Raw genomic sequence first — 9,663 nt, forward strand, 5'->3', positions numbered from 1 at the left:
GGGCATACGAAAACTTGTAATCCACATTGAATATTTTCTGGCGGAAGGGGGCAGTTGCAGGTGGGTTCTGCCCCTCCCTCTCCCCTCCAATTTTTTACCAAAAAAAAAATAAATCTAAAAAGTTATGTACAAAAGTACGGAAACAGCGAGCACCATACATGGATATATGGGTGAACAGGCACGTTTATATCCCCCGTGTGGTCCCACCTGAGTCGGGAAGGGCAGAACGAGGGGCGCAGCAGGAGACGTGAGCAGGTGGGCATGCATTTAAGGATGGGATCATCATTGCTTGGGTACATCAGCTTTGACTATCTTTTGCATGTGTGCATATCTCTAGAGACATAAAGAGAGAAACAAGTGTTCTCTCTCCCAAGTCTCAGCTTTTCTTTGGATTTTTGCTAGCTGGCGGAGATTGGTGACGGTAAGAATGCTGTATGACATTAACTTTCTCTGCAGAACGGCATTTTGGGAAGGCTTCATGGCTCCCTTTATCGATGGCTCTCTCTCCCTCTCTCTTTCAAAGTCCTTGTGAAATGTCTCCTGCTCTCCTCTGAGAAATGCCTTCTGCCTCCTCAAATCCCCAACTGATCTCCCTACTCGTGTCACTTTTCCATCACTCCACAAAGTCACGAGAGAGCGAGCCAAAAAAAAAAGAGGTGAATCGTAAACTCATTCGCAGGGGGGGTGGGGGGGGGTTTAGAGAACGGAAAAAAGAAAGAACCTTGCAGACTTGAGCAGAAATGGGCGACCGCCAACTCAAGAGGAATCATTATAAAACCTCTCATGCTTCCCATAAATGTTTTCAGCTTCAACTCACCGTACTAAACTTTTGGGCTTCCCTCAAATGCTTCTCAGTCTCCATCACAATTGAATCGGTCAATATATTCATTCCATGTACCTTTGTCTTTGGAAATTGACCACCAATATGGACTGTGGTTGACCTAGCCATATGATGGTGATCGGTGGGGACTGAGACCTAGCTTTCTTATTGACAAGCAGCAAGACAATATCTTCTAAAGGCCGTCAGAATTTAATGGGTACAGAACTAATGTAAGATTTGATAATGATGGGAAAACTGATGTCTGCCGAAGGAAAGGTATCATCACATCGACCCTATTATAGATTTCCCAACCATCCTTGCCCATATAATACATTCTGTATGGAAATCTTCTTTCCATGGGATAAGCATTCCTTGACTCAACCACATGATGGTTGTCATGAGACCTACCTTTCTTATTGACAAGCCTCGAGCCAATATCTTCTCATGACCATCAGAATTTTATGGGTACAGAGCTATGGAAGGTTTGATAATGATGGGAAAACTGATATCCACCTAAAGAAAGGCATCATATGATGGATGTTTATAATTCTATTGTCAGCACTTTGATCCTACCCAAGATTCCACAACCATCCTTGCCAATAGAATACATTCTTGCATATATGGAAATCTTTTTGAGTGATAAGCATTCCATGCGTGGTTTATTCATCATGGAAATAGCACCCAAATATTCCAACAGATCTACAATTTGTTATAAGATGCAAGAAGAAAGAAGAAATCCAATCCACCAAAACAATGCATTAAAAGTGGTGGATATGATTCCAAAACAAACAGCTCCAGGTGGGTCCCTTCTGCAGTCAAGACAATATATGTGAGCTAATGGTAAATTTTGGGTCAAAGTGGTAGATTTTCTTCCCCCCCAACAAAAGCAATTCTTCTTTCTTCTTTGCATCTAGAACAATTTGAAAATAACTTACAAAATTCTGTTAGCAGGTAATAAATATCATTACAACAGAAAAGGGTAAAGGAGTTCAAATAAGAAAGCCACGTATCCAAGGGAGGAAAACAGCAACTAGGACTGCCACTATAACAAGCACTGGGAATACAAAATGTCCAACTCGCTAGATCAAGAAGACAGGATAAAATAAACAGCACTGAGAGAAAACAAGAGGGAAAAAGAAAAATCTATTTTCTGTAAATGTATTGAAACCAAAATCCAGGCCTCTTTGTCAATTCTAACTCTCTCTCAGTTTCATCAGCAAGGATCCATCCTTCCAAGTCCTATACCTGCAGCTCAACAATATACATAAACTTAAGTTTTAGATTTTCTGAACACAAATCCAAATAATGCAATTTTGCAAGATGCTTTTCTGGAAGGATTTTTTTTTACACTAGTTTCTGTCAATGAAACTGTGATCCAAAAGTGTAACCTGATGAAATTTTCAACAAAAAACTTGGATGTCAACAACACAATATATGGTTGTGATCAGGCATGGCATGTACTCACAAGCACCCCATGCCAAAGCCATAACAAATTTGTCTTCATTGTGGAAGAAACGAGAAGCTGGAAGAAGTATTTTTAATAGTAGAATTTCCATTATATTTCCAAAATAAACATTCTTCTTTTTTGTTTTTTGGGAAAACAAGTGAGGTCGTGGAAATATACGTCGAAATTAATAACGAGCTTCTCTTTGGAGCATAATATATATCTATTTGGAATAGAGGCAGAAATTAAGATCCACCAGTTAACTTAAAATGAAATATATATCTTATTATAACAAAAACTAGCTAGCCGACCATTCAATTTTTAAGCCTTTGATTCTGAAAAGTTCTCTACGACGAAGGGCCAATCCACCTTAAACTCCTTCCTTCAACACACAGTTATGTTATCTGGTCCTATAGTGTGAATGCCAATATCCTAGTTAGGTAGCAGCATAATTTACTCCCAACTTCTCCAAGCAATAGCTTTATGATTCAGATTCTCTTTCCTTACAGTAGCAAATTAAGGATTCTTCAAAATTTTAACAAAAATTTCATCATGCTATCATTCTTCTATGCATTTGAAACATTATCATGACTGGATACTTCTAATTGCTCGCTAGTTTAATATAAGAGCATGTCAGAGAATGCCAATTCCTTCCTCTTGTACTAACAACTGCCGACTTCCTTTTACCTGCATAACTTAAGATTCTCAAGATGCTCTATATTACATGGTTAAGATCAAAGCAGGAACGTGGGAAGATATAAAAATATCTCGTCAATCTTGTAAGAGAAGCGAAAGATTATTAGCAGCTAGAGGAGTTTGAAGCACAGAACTCTCCATCTCTACGGTGCTCTAGAATCGGCTAACCATGTTATCCAAAATGACCTTCATCTCTTAAAGCGTAACCATTCAAAGATAACTGGCAGATATGTCAAACTTAAAGAATGAAATAGACAAATCATCGTCATTAACTCGCACTATGTACGTAGTATGAATTACTCGATGCAGATTAATTCCAGATTATCTACAATGATTTTTATCTACCAGACTGAGTTCGATCAGGTCTTAGATAATTACATAGAACAGTGCATGGCTACACTACTTCTCCCAATGTATTTGACCTACTTAATTGAAACCCACCACCTCATATTTGAGCCAAAGTAGCTAGTAACTTGTCACAAATTCGTGATAACTGCTAAAATTCCGCTCTATTTCTCTTCTTATCAGTTATGAAACTAACATTACATGTATTTATATCATCTCATCACTATAAGCGATGCCCTACCAGCCTACCAACTTCGTACTCTCCTAGGAAATTATACATGTATATATATATATATATAGTTTGGCTACTTTTACATATACGAGTACTGTTACGATATCATGCAGCTAATTACTCTCAAGCTATTACCTTTGACTGCTAATGCAGAAGAACTACCCTTGACACTAAAATCAAATAGAAGCATACTGTTATCATAGAAGGGGAAGCAGTGAGAAAATAAGGGTAGTAAAATATATAGAGACCTGCGAGGACATCTACGACGACGGCCGGACGCTCGGCCGCTCATCCTTGCCCGGCCGAACTTGGCTTCATGAACTGCCCACCCAACGGCCCTATGCTCGCAGCTGACGCATTCAGGGCGGCGACAAGTCCTGCTGCATCATACGCTCCATTCGCACCCAATCTCGCCACCAGCTCGCCGTCATAATTCCTCATCATCAAGTGGTGGTTGGGACGGGGGTCCCGGGCATTTCCCGCCGGGAAGAGCTGCTCCCGGCCGAACCCGATCCCGCCCACCCCGATTTGGTGATCGGCACTAACGTAGCCATGCACGCCGGCGCTCGGCAGCCCGCCGCTGAAATTGGGGGCGGATGAGCCAGCGGCGGACTTGTACTTGGAGAGCTCGGACTTGGCGCAGGAGAGGTCCATCTGTAGCTGGCGGAGCTGGTGCTGGAGGATGGAGATGACGCCGACGCAGCCATAGACGGGGTCCCGGAGGCGCATGTCGGCCTCGTAGGCGAGCGAGTTGACGGCATCCTCCCGCTGGTACGGGTGCAGCTCGTTGAGCAGCTTCGTGACGTTGCTCGCGCCGAAGACGCGGTGCACGTGCACGAACTTCTGCGGCTGGTCCGGCGGGAAGTAGGGCGCGAAGACGCAGTCCGGCTGGCACTTGCGGCGGAGGAACTTGCAGGCCGCGCATGGCGAGCTGGCCGACGCGGCCGTCGAAGATGATGCCGCAGCCGATGACGCCGGGACCGGGGCTGACGACGACGCCATCACCAACTATCCCTTCCGATCTCTTCGCTCGAATACCTTTTCATTACATGATCGATATATATGAACGAAAGAAAGAAAGGAAATCGGTATAAATATGGCAAGAAGAGAGAGGGAAGGTTTGGTGGTGAAACGATACGTGATCGTTTAGAATATGGGATGAGAAAAAGGGAATAAAAAGAAAAAGATTTCGATCCTGGAATTTGTTTTGCCGACAAATCCCACGATCCAACTGTAAAGATAAAAAAATCTTATAATTGGAAAGGATGAGCAGAGAACAGAGGCGTCCAGCGTTCTTCTCAAATCTACCATCTGCAGCTTATTCTATTTTATTTTATTGAAGTTTTCGAGAAGGAGAGAGCGACCAGGAGTGGGACGCGTTGGTCTCCTATGAGTAATTTATTAGTGATTTTTTTTTAAGCAATAACGAGAGATGTAAATAAATATCTAGCATGAGCATTTTTCTTGGAGTCGATGGTTGGAAAAGAGAGAAAGAGAGAAGCGAGAAAGGGCGGCTATCGGATCCGACGGCGACGGCGACGGCGACGGCGACGGCGCGGTTAAAAAGAGAAAGCTCACCTTTTTATTCTTTCTTGTTTGGCCGGGTCCCGCCCTCCGCTCTTCGCTGCGCCTCCTTTTCGCCTCCCTCTTTTTTATCTCCGAGTAAGCGAGGGCTGCACTAGATTCGATTGGATTAAAGCCAAAGCCAGCGGAAGGGAGGGGATTTGGGAGTGGGACGGGGAGAGAGAGAGAGAGGGAGAGATAAAAGAGGGGGAGCGAGGCGAGAGATAAGCGGAGGCGAAGCACAGAAAGATGGTGGAGGGGAGATGGAAAGGCGAAAAATAGGAGGAGGAGGAGGAGAGAGAGAGAAGGAAATGGATGTATATGTGTTTGTTTTAGTCACGCGAGACGGGAGCAGGAGAGAACACGGCGGTGGGAGAGAGAGCTGGTTTCTCCTTCTCCCCTCTCTCTCGACGCTGGGGAGTAAATAAGGAAGGGAATAAATGGGATTGGGGGGTCCCGGAAGGACGACTGGGGTGGTCGCATGGCCATGTCTCAATGATTTGACGCTTTCGCCCCATTCTAAACCCATAATCTGAAATAACGGCTTCACCCTCTTCATCCGTGGTCCTTGTAAATTTATTTTTAAACATGCAATTTTTTTATTAATATTTGGCATGAAATATTAGTATAGAAATTAGTGTTTGATTGGGAATATTAGTATAGAAATATTATACACGATAGAAGAAGTAGAGGGAGAAAGATTAAGACTATATGGCATGGATACAAATAATCTGAACAAATTTCTATACGATATTACTAGTTTACTTCTCTTTTTATTTAGCAAACCCAAGCTATATAGGGTTTGTGTCTGAAAAATAAACCTAGTGAGATACTAGGATTATTTGGATCCTGAAATTAAAGCCAATGTATTATAGGGTTGGGCTTGATTTTAGGTGGACCCAAACCCAAATTTCAGAATATTATATGATTGGCTTTGGTGATTGCTTGACGGCTCTCTTATCACCATCCAAGGTTTGACCATAGAAGCAAAAGGTTTGTAGTTAGTCCATCTATTCTATCCATTCAATTTGAGCTTCTCTATAGAAGATGATATGCTAAAATGGAGGTTATATATTTATATACAAATATAATTTATTTTTATTTTTTATTTTTTTAAAAAAATAATTAGTACAGAGTAGTTGAACCATAATTCACTTGTTCTTCTACATTCCTGTCCATGGCTCATGGTTTGATAATCCGAACCATACTAGTTCATCTGAAAAATGAATTAGGTTTGCTAGGGTTAGATTTTGAAAATTTATTATTTGCAGAATTAAATAGTTTGGATTTAGTAAGACACTTCCTGGAGATAAATAATATACAAGAATTTTATAAGATAATTAGAAATATAAGAAGAGAGATTAATAATATCTAGCATATCTCGAAATAATTTCAGCAAAATCTAAACTATGCAGATTAGTTCATTACTTCGAACTGATTTTTATTTTGCCTTTGTTTTCGCAATTAGGTACCTATAAACTATAATGAGATCGTTTTAGCAATTAGTTACCTATAAACTATAAGGAGGGTAATAAATGTTATAACAATTTTTTAGTCCTCCATGTAGGTATAGGAATGTCAACAAGTTGATCCACAGGCAACATTTTATGTCATTTCATGCTAAGTCAATTCAGTCAGGATCATTGCTCAAATTTTTGAATATGCTCTTAGTGTAGCCCATGACATTTTTAGTCATGTTATATGGAGGGTAAAATAGATATTTTACTGCACATGTGAATGCATCAGACCGCACCTGGTTTACAACTCTACATGTAAGTGTATCGGCACAAAAATATTCAAAAAATCTATCTTTTCTAGTAATCCCATATTTTCATGAGGCTCCATAACATGTGGCTGCAATATTCGCACTTCTATAATAGTTCTATATACTTTAAATAAGGGATTTTTCTGCATATATATCTCTACTAATCTGACTTATTCTAAATGCATTCGGTAAAAATTACTGTTTAGTGGTTGCCAACCTAACACTCTTATAATGCTTCTATTTTAGATAGTATGGTTTTTTGCATATATGTATATACAAATATAGTTTGCTGCAAATGTATCGTCAAAAATCAATATTTGCATATATACACATCATTTCAGTCTATCAACACTAGCATGCTTGTAAAATTTTTGGCTATCAATAACAATATCCATCCATCCATCCATCCATCCATATATATATATATATATATATATATATATATATATATATATATATATATATATATATATCAAGTAACTCTATTATCCTGTTACCTTTTTTACATGAAAAGCTTATATAAAAGACAGCAATCCACAATACAAATTAAAGGTTGACAATTTAAAAAAATACTAAAACAAAGGATAATAGAATTATCTTATACTTAAAATGACTACATATTGATGCCAACAATCAACATTGTAACATGATGGGCAACACTGCAAAATAGTGTAAATCAAGAGCAATATATGCAAATACAGATTTTTGATGGTTACACATAAATAAACCACATTGTAGGGGTATGCATGTGAAAATTCCTAAACCAATATATCCCTCATGATTCATTTTTCATTTTGTGTGTGAGAAACTAGAGAAGTGCACATTCTATAATGAGACTGTAATTATCCACAAAAATGACTTTAATCAAATTAAAGGATTGCAATGATCCATAGTAGATTCTACATGCATCGCACATGCCAAATTATATTATTTATTATATAGGAAGCATAGCAACTATTCCTGTAGTTAAATATCTTTATAAATTTTAATCCCAAGATAATTCCAAAATCAAATTTTATCTTTCTCGACAAAACCAAAATTTATTCTTGAAACAGTAGCATAATAAGAAACACAATTATTTTAAGTTATATTTTCTTTTTGAGAACAAAGATGGGGTCGCTCCAATCATTTCAAATAAATGATGTAACTTACTCGGGTCAAATTATTGTCAGAACATATTTGCTGATTTAAACTTGTAAAATCCTCCATTGGAGAAGAGCTGCAATAGCTATGTTTGAAGTCCAGTTTCCGACTAATAATTTTAGTTATTTCTTTTACAAACACATATCTAATTGGCCGCCACTATTATGAGATACTACTACTACTATTATTATTATTATTATTATTTTGGATGGAGTCCACTGGACTTATTCATTCAACTGTATCTCTCCAGTACAAGTTTTGTAATTTGCACGATTCTTTCCTCTCAATTAATGAGTGGCCCTTAGGCTGAGACAGAATGGTATTATTGAGAGTGGCCCTCTCTCTCTCTCTCTCTCTTTCTCTTCCCCAACCCTGCTCTTCACTCTTAATTGAGATATTAAGAGTGGAAAATTAAATGAACCTTAAGGGTGGAAAATTTAAAAGTGAAAATTAAACGAACCTGGGTTTAAATACATGTATGACATTAAATGCAGATATGGTATGATCCTCTCATCACCTTATTAGATCCCTCTGCATTGAATGCAATGATAGCCACAACTCATAACACCTCCATTCCCTCCCCGACACAAAAGCAAATAGTAATGAGAATAATGACGACGTTATCGCTAGACTGGATTTAACAGGAGGACATGGAAGAGGCATGCTGTGGGTGGATCCCTCCATTTAGAGCGATGGGGTCAGGATGGCACATCAAATATGGTGACCCTTCGACGGACTTTGCGCTCTGCCATGGAATAATAAGCGGCCAAGCTAGCTCGCAATTAATTTCTTTTACATATTCTACCACTTGAAGTGTCAAGCTTCTTCGTGTACATGCCCAGAAAAATTAAACTAGATAATTATTATTTTTGAACCTAAATTTTCTATGTAGATGTGCATCATATATACTTTTGATAGGAAATTTCATGTTCACAAGAAGACACTCTCATTCTTAATGCAAACATTACAATGATGTATGTTTTCAGCAGCACACACACACATAAAAGAAAAGCTGCTAAAATTCATAAAATTGTCTCTAAATGTTTATAGTGATAAACTCGTGCTTGAGAGGGAAAGTAGCCCTTATAGACACCATAGTTAAAGTTTTGGCAAAAATATTTATATTTCCATACTTCAAAAATTATAGAGGCAAAAAGAAATTGCCGTTGTAAATAGAAACTTTTAAAAGATACTTTTTTGTCACTATAGAATATTTTAGAGCAAATTATTTTTTCCGTTATATATGCAAATTGTTTGTAGAGGCAAATACTATTTGCCATGATAAAACTCATAACTGAAAAATTATTGTTCTCGTAGTGAAACTTAACTCTTTCAATATGATGACGAGCCGAGGTTAAATTGATTGACTAAATGGTATAAGTATTGTTGGAATTTTGATTCTAGCTGACTTGAAATAGTGTGAGAATATATAACATGTGCCACCTGCTTAATTATGTACCATTTTAACCTACAAAGGGTCTATCCATACAGATAATATATATGCATTGTGCAGCATCAAATGCAATGATTCGATTTTCTTCATCCTACTGGAAGTTTCACACGATGATATTTGTGTTAATAATGACTAACCAACACATGCACTTGATTCAAACGAGGTTGTAACTCTATAATTACACCCCTCCATTTTGAAGTCA

The 9,663-nt window shown here is 38.5% G+C and overlaps 1 pseudogene across 1 annotated transcript; it reads right to left on the reverse strand.

Moving 5' to 3' along the window:
• Positions 1-1,838: 1,838 nt before the first annotated feature.
• Positions 1,839-5,496, reverse strand: LOC103706070 (protein ASYMMETRIC LEAVES 2 pseudogene; annotated as a pseudogene). The gene is made up of 3 exons (XR_015974876.1): positions 5,116-5,496; positions 3,786-4,575; positions 1,839-2,065 (listed from the first exon to the last, which is right to left on the reverse strand). The product of XR_015974876.1 is annotated as a protein ASYMMETRIC LEAVES 2 pseudogene (transcript).
• Between the last annotated feature and the right edge of the window lie 4,167 nt (positions 5,497-9,663).

The sequence above is a fragment of the Phoenix dactylifera genome, chromosome 2, assembly GCF_051530095.1.
Source record: "Phoenix dactylifera cultivar Ajwa chromosome 2, Ajwa_hap1_PhDact_Kaust_v1.1, whole genome shotgun sequence".
Lineage (NCBI taxonomy): Eukaryota > Viridiplantae > Streptophyta > Magnoliopsida > Arecales > Arecaceae > Phoenix > Phoenix dactylifera.